This window comes from Hypanus sabinus, chromosome 18, assembly GCF_030144855.1.
Source record: "Hypanus sabinus isolate sHypSab1 chromosome 18, sHypSab1.hap1, whole genome shotgun sequence".
Classification (NCBI taxonomy): domain Eukaryota; kingdom Metazoa; phylum Chordata; class Chondrichthyes; order Myliobatiformes; family Dasyatidae; genus Hypanus; species Hypanus sabinus.
Window position 1 is genome coordinate 29,410,263 of NC_082723.1, and position 15,958 is coordinate 29,426,220.

Genomic DNA, 15,958 nt, shown 5'->3' on the forward strand with positions numbered 1-15,958 from the left:
AGGGTGTCAAAGGTTATGGGGAGAAGGCAGAAGAATGGGGTTGAGAGTAATAATAAAACAGCCATGATGGAATGGCAGAAAAGACTCGATCACCTAAATGGCCTAATTCTGCTCCTATTTCTTAAGGTACATCATCCATTAGCCTAAAACTTAACTCCAACACAGAAGCTACCATCTACAAAATGTCCACGTTACTCAGCTAGACTACTCTGAAAGCCTTCCCAAACCCATAATCTCAACCACCAAGTATCACAATACTTGCAGGTGCATAGGAATGTCATTAGGTTCACTAGGTTATTACCCTACCTACATTGACAATACATTTGTTTTGAAATTGAACTTTGAACATGTACTTCAAGTCTTTATCCTTCTTGAAAAATGCCAGTGATAATAGTGGAAGCTGCTATGACAGTAGCCTTTAAGAGGCTGTTTAGGGCATACAGAGAATAGAGGGATGTGGATCTTCTACAGGTAGAGGAGAATGTGTTTAATTCAGTGTTTGTGCATGTAGATTGTGGGCCTCTTCCTGTGCTGCACTGTTCTATGTTAATATTCTTTCATTGTCACAGGGCTAAATCTCAGACCTCCCTCCTCAATTGTGGAATAGCCTTCACCAGAGGAACTGCAGCAGTTAAAAGTCTTGAGCAGCAATAATGAGGTGGATGGACAGTCTTTTTCCACAAGGTTTAAGCTGAATGGGAGAAATATAAGGGAGACCCGAAGGATAACTTTTTCCCCATACAGAGGGTGATGGGTACAGTATATGGAACGAACTGCCAGAGGAAGTGGGTATAAATCACAACATTTAAAAGACAATTGGATAAGATACACGAATGAGAATAGTTTGGAAGAATATGGCTCAAACACTGCCAAATGGGACTAGCCTGGGTGGGAATCTTGTTCAGCACGGATGATTTGGGCCGAAAGGCTTGCCTCTTTGTGAATGACTATGATGATATACCGTACATAGTCCTTCTCAAGGACAGGTAGCGATGATATATGTCGATGTGGCTAACAAATACGCAGACCGCGGAAAATTAATCTTCAGTGGACGTTACCCGAGCTGCTCAGGATCAGAAGCCCATGATTTTTTAAAATATTATTCTGTAGATCTACACTGATGCTAGACCACCCATGGGAGCGCCTCGCTCTCATAAACCGTGGGGTCCTCTACCTTCGGGAAGACGGGACCCAGGTGATCGCCCACGGGCGTTGTCTGATTGGGAGGGTGATAGCCCGGTCCTTGGTCCTCTCGTCGCCCACACCACCCACCACCACCAACGGCAGCCAGGCTACTCCGGCCTCCGCTGCGCAGCAGGCCTCGTCTCCTAGGAGCCCGGGTCGCGCACCAATGGGAGGCGATAGCCGAGCGCACGTGAGTGGTAGTTGTGCGCGCGCGGGCGAAGGAGCGCACTAGCAATCAGAGCGAGCGCTGCCTCGCGAACTGTGGGACCGAGCGGCTTGCTTTGCTGCGCGCTCGAATCTTTTTACCGGCTGAATGAATCCATCTGTTCGAAATCTCGCGTCTCATTGATCCGGGTAAGGCTCTCCCTCAGACCGCGATGGCATGTCTCTCCGTTTTCCCCGTTGATTCTCGATGTAACGTGTCCGTCTTTAGCGTGGAACCATCCGGTGCGGTGCTAAATAGTGATCTGTTTGCACGGTGCCGCCGGGGCATGCGCAGTGGTGGATGCCCGCGCTTCCTGCCAAAAATCGTCCGGTGTAGGACACTGATTCAGTTGTGTGTGAGTGGGGAATTTACACTTTTTATAAATAACCTTAGCTTTACCATGGAGATTGGCGAAGGGCGGACAACTTCAGTCAAGTTTGAGCTCGAGTTGATTGGGAGATGTCCTGTTGTTGCATGTGTGTTATGGTTAGGATATAATTCGTACTTAGGCTTGGTTGCTTTGTGCATTTACCCCCAACAACTGTTGACCTCTGACGGGTAAAGTGGCTCTTTAACAAGGTGCTCGCCGTTTCTGCGAGAAGCCTGCAAAGCCTTCGACGTCGTTTCCGTCTTAAGATAGAAGCATCTGGTTAGATTTTATTTTGAAGGAAACGGTACGGCTCAGTGTGCGGCTTTTGTTTTGGGCCGAAGTTGTTCGGTGCAGATGCAATGACATTGAAGCATGCAATAAATCTGAGCTATTGGGCAAGATGAATAATGAGTGATAGATTGGAAATTGGAGCTACGGAACAATTAATAACGCCTGGGGGTGTTCAGCAAAGTGAAGACACTTAAATGTCTCTTTCCCCCACCCTCATCGTTTATCAATGCTAATTTATATCGCATTACCGTGAACAGGGGTTCAGTAACCGTGATCCTCGGCATTCCCGGTGTCCAGGTTGTGTTTTATTCCCATTACGTTACAAGAAAATGTACATGAAGGACGGCACTGGTCCATTTAAAAGCTTTTGTCTTGTTACCTCATTCAATTGGGGAGAGGGGGAAAAGGAGAGATAAGATGATCGTGAATTTCTTTTGTGTAGAAAATTCTGATTGCATTTCGTGCCAGGTTTTGTAGGGGTCAATTTATAAGGTGTTTCTACTTATCATGTGTTTAGCCTGGAAGTCAACAAAAGTGAAATCCGCGATGGATTGCTGATGTCCACTGTTTTTCAATACAGCAGCTAAAGTTACATTGTTCGACATGAGCACTGATTTTGATACAATGCAGTGACTTACAATGAAAATTGGGGATTTGTTTAAATTCATTCATCTAATGCTTTCGCATTTTTGATCTGTCTTTGGAAGACAAATCAAAAGCTCTCTCTCGTTTCTTCGACCTCTCGTCTTGACCCTTTCGACAAAAATAATCATCGTAACTGTGTAAAAGGAAGCATGCACAAAACGCAGTTGCATTTTTTTCCCCACGATTAAAGGCTGTGATCAGGTAGAATTCTGTTGCTACTGTACTTTGCAGAACCGGTCTACTTTGTTGTGAATGATAGAGTTGTCCAATTAAGCCAAACATTATTCTGTACAAATCAGTTGCCGAACAATACTGTAGGTGTTTGTTATGTAAAATGGCATTAAATTTAAAATACAAAATACCGATGATGCGTTTAACTGGAATGCAGCTGAAGAATAAGTGAAAGGTTTTGGTTTTCGTGCCAGAGCAGGGTGCACGCCAGTCACTCCTCCAGGATTTCTTGTGATGTGTAAAACTTGCGCGATCTGTCGGCATCTTGGTGAACCTCACTGGGAGATTCTAGCCTCGTGCCTTTGGAGTGTCTAAATATTTAACAGCAACTGCAGTCGGCCCAGATCACTTTCTACTTTTATTGTTGAGCTCATCGAAATCAAGGCCACACACAAGTATTGCATTCATCCTTTGTTTCAAGGTATAACTCTTCTATTCAAAAATCACTTGTCTGTTATGATTTCAAATGTGTATTATAGATGGAGAAAATTTTAAGATATGCATTTTGGACAATTTATCCATATCAAGATCGTTTAATGCCATTTCCAGTACACAAATGTAAAGGAGGATAAAATAATTGTTACTCACGAACTGATGCAGCACAAAAACGCAATGAGAGAAAGAACACAATAAATGTAAATACATAAGATAGCTTATATACATTGATTGGATGTCCATAAAGTGACGCTGGGCACAGAAGTGTCCATACACAAGGTGACTTTGACTAGAAATGATAAAGTAGTGGTGGTTGGGGGTGTACTAGTGGGTGGAGGTGTTGATCAGCCTTACTGTTTAAGGAAAGTTAACTGTTTTTGAGTCTGGCCCTGGCATGGATGCTATGTAGCCTCCTCTCTGATGGGAATGGAACAAATGGTCTATGAGTAGGGTGGGTGGGATCCTTTGTAATGTAACTGGCCCTTTCCCGGCACCTTTCTCTATATATGTGCTTGATGGCAGGTAGGTTGGTGCTGGCGATGCATTGGGCAGTTTTGACTACCCATTGTAGAACCTTCCTGTCCATCAATTTCAGGGTTTTGCTATGTAGTTCACATTTAACTTGTTTTTGACATGTTTGTTTGTTGAGACTATTGTAGTAAGTATTAGTAGTGAACAACGAGTCACCACATAATGTTTTGGGAGAAATTAAATTGTTTTACTTTATTGGAATTGAGCATGATAACACATCTGAGCTTGCTTAGGATATGACTTTCCTAAGAGCACCTAAAGAATTGTTTAAACTGTTGACTTTCCATATTTAATTATGTGCATGCTGAAATCAAGTGTTCAGTTTTGAGAATGCACCTCTTGTTCAGCAAACTAGAGAATGAAATAATTTACATCTTGTGTACGTTGTCATTATTAAGGACTTTCCAAAGTCAGGTGTAAATGTACATTAGTTCATAATGGAGTTCTCTCTACCCAGTGACATCTGAAATCCAATCCCAGCAGAACATGCGCTTTCAACCCTGCAGTGTGACATTTTTTCCATTTCCTGCTTGGCATTCCCTTGACCTTCTGTGCGTAATTCAGAGTTTAGTGCCCTGGACTAATGTACGTGTGGAGTTGGACTAAGAGAGTTGAAGTTAACTTCAATTAGTATCAGCCTTTGCAGTGATTTTCCATGCCTTTCCCTCAAAACAAAACACTCATACAATACTCATTGGACTGAACAGTACTCCGCTTAGAGATGACAGTATTCTATTATCTCTTCTCTACTGTGTGTACTTCCATTATTTTTACTGCAATATTCAGTAAAAATCATTTAATGTTACGATATAAGAAAGTCATTGGAAAAGGGCATCAATAAAAGTAGTATACGAGAAAATCTTCAGATAACGGAAATCCAAAGCAACATAACACAAAATGCTGGAGGAACTCGGCAGATCAGGCAGCATCTATGCAGAAGAATCAATGTTTTGGGCCAAGACCCTTCTGAGAAGAGGGTCTAAGCCGGGGGTCGGCAACCTGCGGCTCCCGAGCCATTTGTGGCTCTTTCACCTCTGTGCTGCGGCTCCCTGTGGCTTTGGGAAATAATTGGTCAGTATTTAATTAAAATGTATTTTATGTTAGTTTGTTAGCTTTTGAAATGTAATTCTAAATTTGAAGATTATGGTGATCTTGTACAATCTAAGTGTGGCGACACATTTCCTCACAATTAGCCAGCATTCCGGCTAAGGGAGATAGCCTACGGGGGTTTGTGAGTACTCGTCTTTTGCAGCATCCGCGCCCACGGGGATGGGTTGAGGGAGGCTTTAAAGCAAGGCTGTTTAGTTCGAATAAAGTTACCTTTGACTGCAGTCTTTATTTTAGCGCTGCGTGTAGCGCTACACCGCTACAACGTGTTTTTTATCGCTATTAATATACATCACCACAGCCAATGCCTGACACCCGCCAGTGCGCGCTTTCTTTGAATTCTTCGATCCAAGGTAGGCTACCTATGTAGTAACCTTCAACCCAACGTCTTTTTTTCGGAGTTCAAAATGTTTTTGTTGCATGCAGAAATGTAATTTCGTTTTCTCTGCAGGAGTTCATCAATTTCAAAAATGCAACACATTATAGTTTGTTTATACATAGCATAAAGGCAAAAAAAACCCGTTGTATGCAGTGTTATTTCATTTTGTGGCTCCCAGTGTTTTCTTTTCTGTGGGAAATGGGTCCATATTGGCTCTTTTAGTGGTAAACGTTGCCGACCCCTGGTCTAAGCTAATTAAGAGCTTTCAGTCAGTACCTGAGATATATTACCATCGGTGGGCACTAAGCAGACTGGCAGTCTTATCAGTATTGAATTAAGAAGGATTTTGTTGAACAGTCTAACTCAAGTTGTGGTAGTCATGAGTCAGAAGTGATAAAAACTGGCTGTCAACCATTATCATGTTGAAGTTTGGCGGATCCTTGAAATTCAAGCTGTATTTCTGAGCTATATTCCAGTGCAAATAACTTTCATTTCCTAAATGGCTTTGATCATGAATCCAAAGAAAATATAATAAAAAATCACCTGTACATAATGAAATAACATTTTAGCCTATGATAGAAGAGATGGGGTAAATACTGGTAGGGTCAGAGGAAGGAAGGGAGGAGGCTCAAAGGGAGCTCAAGTTTCTGTATGTGTCAGACTGACATAATGGCCTGTGTTTCTGTATTCTATAATTTCTTTCATGCAAATTAAATGTATTTGCTTTTGCTAAGGATTGGAACTTCTTTTCGCTTTCCATAAGTACCAGGGTTTTATCTCTTTGCATTTGATTTATTTTCTTCTTGGCAATGTTCTTGCAAGTAAGAAGAGAGAAAGGAGCAAGATTATTTGAAGCAACACACAGAATGCTGGAGGAACTCAGCAAGCCAGGCAACATCTATGGAAAAGAGTATAGTCGACGTATTAGGCTGAGACCCTTCATTAGGACTGGAGAAAAAAAGATGAGGAGTTAGAGTTGGAAGGTGGGGAAGGAGAGGAAGAAACACCGGGTGATGGGTGAAACCGAGAGGGGGATGGGTGAAGTAAAGAACTAGGAAGTTAATTGGTGAAAGAGATACAGGGCTGGTGAAGGAGGAATCTGATTGGAGAGGACAGGCCATGGAAGAAGAAAAGAGGGGGGAGGAGCACCAGAGGGAGGTGATGGGCAGGTAAGGAGATACGGTGAGAGAGGGAAAAGGGAATGATGAAGGGTGGGAGGGTATTACTGGAAGTTCAAGAAATCGATGTTTATTCCATCAGGTTGGAGGCTACCCAGACAATATAAGGTGTTGCTCCTCTAACCTGAGAGTGGCCTCATCGTGACAGTAGAGTAGGCTGTGGACTGATATGTCAGAATGGGAAGTGGAATTAAAATGGGTGGCCACTGGTAGATCCTGCTTTTTCTGGCAGACAGAGCATAGGTGCTTGGTGAAGCAGTCTTCCAATCAACTTCAGGTCACGCCAGGAGCATCGGATATAGTAGGTGACCCCAACAGACTCAAAAGTGAAGTGTCTCCTTATCTGGAAGGACTGTTTGGGACTCTGAATGGTAGTGAGGAAAGAGGTGTAGGGGTAGCTGTACTCCTCATCCTTTTTTCTCCAGTCCTGATGACCTGAATCATCGACTGTACTCTTTTCCATAGATGCTGCCTGGCCTGCTGAGTGCCTCCAGCATTTTGTATGTGTTTTTTGGATTTATAGCATCTGCAGATTATTACTTGAGGTTAAGCAGAAGATAACCATGAGAATTTAAGTATTAAGAAAAGCTTTATGGTATGATTCTGGCCAGAAAGGTCATAAATTGTGTCTGAGGCTCAGAAACTTGATTTAAGAATGGCACAGTTTTCTTCAGCATTCCTAGATTAAACTACAGGAAGGAGGGGGATTTCTGATAGGATCTCTGCTCAAATTACTTAGTAGCTGCTTTATTAGGTACAGGATTAGAACCCGGTGTGGTGTTCTGCTGCTGTAGCTTATCCACTTCAAGGTTCAACATTTTGTGCATTCAGAGATGCTCTTCTGGACACCACTGTTGTAACACATGGTTGAGTTCCTGTCAGCTTGAACCAGTCTGGCCATTCTCTGATCTCTGTCATTAATGAGGTGTTTTCACCCACAGAACTGCCACTCATTGATTTTTTTTTTGTTTTTCACACCACTGTAAGCTCTAGAGACTTGTGCATGAAAATCCCAGGAAATCAGTTTCTGAGATACTCTAACAATACATAATCAATCATTCCACCAACAACCCAACAATCATTCCTTGGGCATCAAAGGGTATGGGGAGAAGGTAGGGGAGTGGGGATGACTGGAAGAATTGGATCAGCCCATGGTTGAAAGGTGGAGCAGACTCCAAATGGCCTATTTCTGCTCCTACATCTTATGGTCTTAAAAATCCCTTGGATCACAGTTCTTTCCAATTCTGATATGTGGCGATTTTAAGGCAAAACCAAACAATTCTGATTGAGATTAGAAACAGAATCGAATACCTATCAACTCTGGAAGGGTTTGCAGGTCATCTCTTACTACAAAGCAAAATCTAACTGGAATAGCTGTGATGCTTCACTCCCAGATAAACTCAACACCTTCTATGTATGCTTTGAAAGAGAGAATAAAACTACACCAGTGTGAATTCCTGCAGCATCTGATGACCCTGTGAACGCAGACTCAGAGGCTGACTTCGGAACATCTTTCATGAGGGTGAACTCTCGTAAAGCATCAGGCTCTGATTGTGTACCTGGTGGGGCTCTGAATACTTATGCAACCAACTGGGAGGAGTATTTAAGGACATCTTCAATCTCTCACTGCTGCAGTTGGAGTTTCCCAGCTGCTTTAAAAGGGTGACAATCATACCGGTGCCCAAGAACAGCAGTGTGAGCTGCCTCAAAGGCTATTGCCAAGTGGCACTTACATCTACTGTGATGAAATGCTTTGAGTGGTTGGTCATGGCTAGAATCAACTCCTGCCTGAGCAAGGACCTGCTACAATTAGCTTATTGTCACAATAAGTCTACAGCGGATGAAATCTCACTAGCAATACCTATGCTAGACTACTGTTTCTTGACTACTATTTAGTATTCAACATAATCATACCTTCAATTCTAATAAACAAGCTCCAAAACCTGGGCATCTGTACCTCACTCTGCAACTGGATCCCTTGATCTCCTCTCTGTGCAGATTGGTAATACATCTGCAATCAACATTGGCACATCTTTGCATATTTAGCCCACTGTATCTTTTCCCACGATTTTGTGGCTAGACACAGCTCAAATAGCATCTATAACTTTGCCAGTGACACTACTTTTGTTGGCAGAATTTCTCTTGGTGATGAGGAGGAATAAAGGAGTAAGATAGATCAGCTGGTAGAGTGGCAGCAACAACCTTGTACTCACCTTAGTAAGACTAGGAAATTGATTGTGGACACCAGGAAGGGGAAGTTGGGGGAACACACTCTAGTCCTCATCGAGGAAACAGAAGTGGAAAGGATGAGCAGTTTCAAGTTACTGGGTGTCAACATCTCTGAGGTCTATCCTCCAATTACGGAGAAAGCTTAACAGCACCTATATTTCATTGGAGTTTGAGGAGACTTGTTATATCACCAAAGACAATCACATTTCTACAGTTACACTGTGGAGAGAATTATAACTGTTTGCATCACCATCTGGTATGGAAGGGCCACTGCATAGGATCGTAAAAAGCTGTAGAAAGTTGTAAACTTGGCCAGCTCCATGACGGGTACTAGCTTCCCCAGAAACCTTCAAAAGGTGATGCCTCAAAATGGTGGCATCATCATAAATGGCTTCCATCACCCAGGACATACCCTTTTCTCATTGTTGCCATCAATGAGGAGGGAATAGGAGCTTGCAGATCCACACACAACGTTTCAGGAACAACTTCTTGCCCTCCGCCATCAGATTTTTGAATGGACAATGAACGCTACCTCAGTATTTTTTGCTCTACTTGTTTAATATAATTACATTTTTATATGAACTTATTACAGGTTTTATTATTCTGTATTGCAATATACTGCTGCCACAAAACATCAAATTACACAACATACACCAGTGATATTAAACCTGATTCTGATCTGAAGAACAACCTCTTGACCACATCTGCATGCTTTTATGCACTGAGTTCCTGCCACATGATGGTGTATCTAATTAAGTGGCCCCTGAGTGTATATTCCTGTAGAGAGATCAAGGGTGTAGCTATGGGCACTTGCATGGGCCCCAGCTATGCCTGCCTCTTTGTGGGTTATGTGGAACAGTCTATGCTCCAAATTTATATTGGTACTGCTCCCCAACTTTTCTTTTGCTACATTGATGACTACATTGGTGCTGCTACCTGCACCCATGCTGAGCTTGTCAATTTCATCGACTTTGCCTCTAGCTTTCAACCAGCCCTCAAATTCACTTAGTCCATCTCGGACACTTCTCTCCCCTTTCTCGATCTCTCGGTCTCCATCTCTGGATACAGACTGTCCATTGACATCTTCTATAAACACACTGACTTTCATAATTACCTCGACTATACCTCTTCCCACCCTGCCAAATGTAAAAATGCTATTCCCTATTCCCGGCACATCTGCTCCCAGGATGATGCTTTCCATTCCAGGACATTTCAAATGTCCTCTTTGTTTAAGAATCATGGTTTCCCTTCTGCCGTTATCAATGATGCCCTCACTGCATCTCCTCCATTTCCTGCACTTCGGCCCTCACCCCATCCTCCCATCACCACAACAGGGACTATATTCCCCTTGTCCTCACCTACCACCCCACTAGCCTCCGGATCCAGCATATTATCCTCCATAACTTCCGCCACCTTCAACAGGACCCCACCACTAAGCACATCTTTCCCTCTCTACCCCTCTCCGCTTTTTGCAGGGATCATTACCTCCGCGACTGCCTGGTCCACACAGATATCCCACCTGGTACTTATCCCTGCAAGTGCAAGTGCTGCACCTGTCCCTACACCTCCTCTCTTGCCACCATTCAGGGCCCCAAACAGACACAAACAAGCTGGATGAACTCAGCAGGTCGGGCAGCATCCGTTGAAATGAGCAGTCAACAAATGCTGCCCGACCTACTGAGTTCATCCAGCTTGTTTGTATGTGTTGATTTGACCACAGCATCTGCAGTATACTTTGTGTTTAGGGCCCCAAACAGTCCTTCCAAGTGAGGCAATACTACACTTGTGAGTCTGATGGGGTCATCTATTGCATCTGGTGCTCCTGGTGCAGCCTCCTCTGCATCAGTGAAACCTGACGCAGATTGGGGGACCGCTTCGTCGAGCACCTCCACTCCTTCCGCCACAACAGACAGGATCTCCCAGTTGCCACCGGCTTCAACTCTGCTTCACATTCCCATTCTGAAATGTCCATACTTGGCCTCCTCTACTGCCATGATGAGGCCAAACTCAGGTTGGAGACATTCATCGTGGCCTCATCGTGATAGTAGAGTAGGCTGTGGACTGATATGTCAGAATGGGAAGTGGAATTAAAGTGGGTGGCCACTGGGAGATCCTGCTTTTTCTGGCAGACAGAGCATAGGTGCTTGGTGAAGCAGTCTACCAATACACTTCATATACCGTCTGGGTAGTCTTTAGCCCCTTGGTATGAACATTGAATTCTCCGACTTCGATAATTCCCTCCTTGTCCCTTCCCCCATCCCACTTTCACTCTGCCTCCTCTTCCAGCTGCCTGTCACCTCTCTCATGATTCTGTCTTCTTCTACTACCCATTGTACTTTCCCCTTAGATTCCTTCTTCACTTTTCCTGCCTATCCCTTCCCTGCTTCCCCTCCCCCACCCCTTGATCTTTCCTGTGATTAGGTTTTCACCTGGCACCTTCCAGCCTTCTTCCCACACTCCCCCCCACCTTCATTATAGGGCCCCTGCCCCCCTCCTCCTTCAGTCCTGACGAAGGGGCTCATCCTGAAACGATGACTGCTTGTTTCCACGGATGCTGCCCGACCTGCTGAGTTCCTCCAGCGTGTTTGTATGCGTTGATTTGACCACAGCATCTGCAGTGTACTTTGTGTTTTAGTGATGGTTTGGTCTCTGTTAGGTTTACTGTAGACATTTTTACAAATACTTTTATAATGTTTGTTCAGTGTTGATGATTAGAAAATTACTTCCTCCCACTCTATTAATGTTGGTTTGGAAAACCTAGAGTAATTGTCTTTCTCGGAATCAGTAACTTGAAGATTATGAAATTCACTTTGTTGCCCATTACTTTAATTGACAAACCTGTAATCCACAATAACCTTGTAGGGCTTGTATAATTATTAGGGATAATTTTGTGCATTTTTTTTACTTAAAGTGGCCACTGATTGTATATTGAACAGGAACATTATCAACTTGCCTGCAACAATTTACGTAGTTTAAAAAGCCGTTTAATATAATAGATGGTTATACAGGCACAATAGTTGTCCAGACAAAAAACCTGAAGTTGCCCATGATGCTTGTTTAAGTGTTACATCATCTAACTTCGCACTCAAACAGGAGCATACAGAACTTCAAGGCAGATGGCTAAAGGATTTTGAATAAAATGAGACCTGATTGGTTTTGAATGGGCTTTGCAATTCTTAGTTTGAAATTTCAAAAGATTTTGAGTACTTTGGTTTGAAGAAACTACTTAAATCCATATATCAGAATTCTAAATTGCATAATATAAAATACATGAGGAAAAATGCTAGTAAGGGAAATTGGAGGAGGATAGACTATTAACATTTTTGATAAAGAAAATGTGAAGTAGTTAATGAACTATTTGAGCATGTTCATCAAAAGCATTGCCATTTCAGTAATATTGCATTTTTAATGAGGTTGTATGGAACTTATTGGTTTATTTTATGCATACTACAGATTTCTGAGATTTAATGCTTTAATGCTGAATGATTTACCATACAGGAAGAAAACGGTTTATCAAGAAGATATTTTTGAAGGTCATAGTTTGTGTTTAAACCTGTCCTCTGAAGCATTGACACCTGGAAATGTCTCGGACAACAGTATAATTTAAAACTTGGATTAATCAAGATAAACTTTTCTAAACTTGCATATTTTTGAGAATTTGGGATTCTTTTCTTAAAAAATGCCTTTCTACTTTTGACACAGCAGTAGCTTAGAAATAATTGATTTAAAAATGTTTCCTTTTTCAATGCAGGCAGTCCTTGGGTTACAAACGTCCGACTTACGGACAACTCGTACTTATGAACGGACTGCCATAAAGCCTATTATACTGAAAATTTGTTGGTTCGAAGAAGGAGAACGCTGTCTGCCATTTTAAGTCGGATTACGTTGCCATTAACACTGCGTTGAGTGTGTAACTTTGTATTTGACTTAAATTTTTCTTAGCAAGATTCATCCTGACCCCCTTTTTTCCAGTCAGCACTGCCCCCACTTGTCCCATTTAACCTGTCTCAGTGTGGGTGGACTTTAGGACCCAGGGGAGCTCAGGACCTGCCGCCCGCAGCTGCTGCTGAATCCGCAGTGTTTCTGTTCCATTGACTGATGTGGTAAACGAGTTAAAATTATGGATCGATAATTCCCATCTAGTGTTTATTTCACTCTCCACACAATTATATTTACAGGGACTTTACTATATATGTGTGTGTAACCATGCCTCCAAAGCGTAAATCCGATGCAAGTGCTGGTGATGCATCAAAGAAAAGGAAAATGATCATGATTGAAAATAAAGTGGAAATAGTATAGCAATTGGAAAGAGGTGAAACGCCATCGGTCATTGGAAAAGCATTAGGTCACAATTGGTCAACGATCGGAACAATTTTAAAAGATAAAGTGAGAATTATGGGGCATGTGAAAGGCCCTGCCCTGATGAAAGCTACAATTATTACTAAGCAAAGCAGTGGTTTAATTATTGAAATAGAAAGGAAATGGATAATTTGATCAAAATCAGCGTAATATGCCTATTAGCCTTACTTTAGTGTAAGAAAAAGCTCGAAGCCTTTTCAGTGATTTAAAAGCTGCATGTGCAGCAAGCGAAAGTGATTGTGATGAAGAATTTGTTGCAAGTAGGGGGTTGGTTCAATCGTTTCAAAGTGAGGGCAAACTTACATAATATTAAAATGCAAGGTGAAGCAGCGAGTGCTGATGTTAAGTGCTATGAGTGATTTTCCTGAAATGTTGAAAAAAATTATTGAGGAGGGAGGTTATTTGCCAGACCAAATATTTAATGTAGACGAGACTGGCTTATGCCTGAAAGGATCTACATTTTGAATGAGGAAAAAAGTGCACCAGGGCATAAGGCATTGAAGGATAGGACAAACATTTGACTAACTGACGCTAAATAAGAACCATATGTAGCTGTTCCAACTTACCTACAAATTCGACTTAAAGACAGACTTAGGAACAGTTCTGGTTCGGAACCCGGGGGGCTGCCTGTATAACATTTATATTTTAATTGAAGTTGTGCAAATCCATTCCGCTTGCAATATTGCTTTAATTTTTTTAATGTGCTATCAAGTGTTTCCTCTGTATGTTAACTAAATCAAAGAAAAATTAAACTCCATTCCCAAGCATAATTTTTGGAGTTATTGCCAGTTCCTACATGTCACAACTCTGCTTCCTTTAACGACCACACTGGGTGATGACGATGCCATCAAAATGTACAGTAGGGAATTCCAAATTTTTGAACGAACAGTAATAAAGTATAGAAATTTATTATTAAATTGGGATGGTATGTGACTTAAAAGTAGTAGTGTTTACACATGTGCTGCCTTCTCCTGGGTAGAGGAATACATGAATTTGGAAGATGTTGTTAAGTTGTATGTATCCTGTAAATGGCATTCACTATGACTATGGTAAACTACTTCTGGTCTATGATGAAAAGTTAACAGGTGCTGGAAGATCTAACATTCTACAGACATCCTTTCAAGGACTCTTCAATTCATGTTCTCAGTGATTTTTTTCATTTTTCACAATTGTCTTCATTTGCTCTGTGGTTGTTTGTCAGTTCTCTATGTTTTTTCATAAATTCTGCTAATACTTTATTTTCTTGTCAATGCAAGAATATGCATCTTGATAGAATATGGTGACATATGTATACCTTCTTGGGCGATAAATTTTCTTTTACTTTGAACATTTTCATCTCCTGCTCCTCTCCTGCCACTGTAGGTTTTATCAGACTGTACAAGTGTAGTGTTCTTTTCAGCTGTGCATTTTCACCTTCATATTTGTGCCACCACAAGTATAGCTAATTTTTGCTGTTGTAGTATTGCCAGATTCTCTCCTTTAAGTGTATAATCTCCTCTTCTACATTTATGAGACAATTAAACAGACACTTAAATAGGTAAGGCATAGAATTATTTGGCCCTAATGTTGGCAACTAGAATTAGTATCAACAGGTATTGGTTTGGTCATGGTACACTAAAGGCTCTGTTTCTGTGCTCTATGACAACTCTATGATTCTGATTCCTTTATCATTGCAAGTTACATATAGTGCCTATAAAAAGTATTCACCCCACCCCTGAAAGTTTTCATGTTTTATTGTTTTACAATATTGAATCACAGTGGATTTTTTTTTTTGACACTGATCAACAGAAAAAAAACTTCCATGTCAAGGTAAAAACAGATCTCTACAAAATGAACTAAATTAATTGCAAATATAAAACACAAAATAATTGATTGCACGAATATTCACCCCCTTCAAGTAGATTTAGTAGATGCATCGTTGGCAGCAATTATGGCCTTGAGTCTGTGTGGATAGGTCTCTATCAGCTTTGCTCATCTGGACACTGCAATTTTTCCCCATTCTTCTTTACAAAACTGCTCAAGCTCTGTCAGATTGCATGGTGATTGTGAGTGAACAGCCCTTTTTAAGTTCAAGTTCAAATTCTCAATTGGATTGAGGTTTGGACTCTGACTTGGCTGCTTCAGGACATTACCTTTGTTGTTTTAAGCTTTAGGTTTGAGGTCATTGTCTTACTGGAAAACAAACCTTCTCCCAAGTCACAGTTCTCTTGCAGACTGCATCAGGTTTTCCTCCCAGATTTCCCTGTATTCTGCTGCATATATTTTACCCTCTATCTACACAAGCCTTCCAGGGGTTGCTGCAGTGAAGCATCCCCACAGCATGATGCAACCACCGACATGCTTCATGGTAGGGATGGTGTGTTTTGATTATGCATGGTGTTCAACCTATGCCAAACATAGTGTTTAGTCTGATCACCAGAAAACTCAACTTTGGTTACATCAGCCCATAGAACCTTTTTCCAGTCGACTTTGGAATCTTCCACATGCCTTCTGGCAAACTTTAGCCAAGATTTCATGTGTTTTTTTTTCAACAGTGGCTTTCTCTTTACCACTCTCCAATAAAGCTACAACTGGTGAGGTACCCGGGCATCAGTTGTTGTATGCGCAGTCTGTGGCATGTCAACCACTGAAGCTTGTAACCTCCGGAGTTGTTTTGGGTCTCTTGGTGACTCCCCTCGCTAGTCCCCTTTTTGCACGGTCACTCAGTTTTTGAGGATGGCTTGCTCTAGGCCAGGGGTGGGCAAACTTTTTGATTTGTGGGCCACAATGGGTTCTAAAATTTGACAGGGGGGCTGGACCAGGAGCAGATGGAC

The 15,958-nt window shown here is 41.9% G+C and overlaps 1 protein-coding gene across 5 annotated transcripts in view; it reads left to right on the forward strand.

The window, feature by feature from the left end:
* The first annotated feature begins 1,401 nt into the window (after positions 1 to 1,401).
* The window catches only part of strbp (spermatid perinuclear RNA binding protein), a 247,529-nt gene continuing 232,972 nt past the window's right edge, over positions 1,402 to 15,958 (forward strand). For 4 of the 5 annotated variants that reach the window (XM_059993951.1, XM_059993948.1, XM_059993953.1 and 1 more), the window contains exon 1: positions 1,402 to 1,539. The gene's annotated coding sequence lies outside the window, so the exon portion shown is untranslated. Of the gene's footprint in view, positions 1,540 to 1,694; positions 1,746 to 15,958 lie in introns of those variants that run through there. The other variant, XM_059993949.1, reaches the window with a different exon arrangement.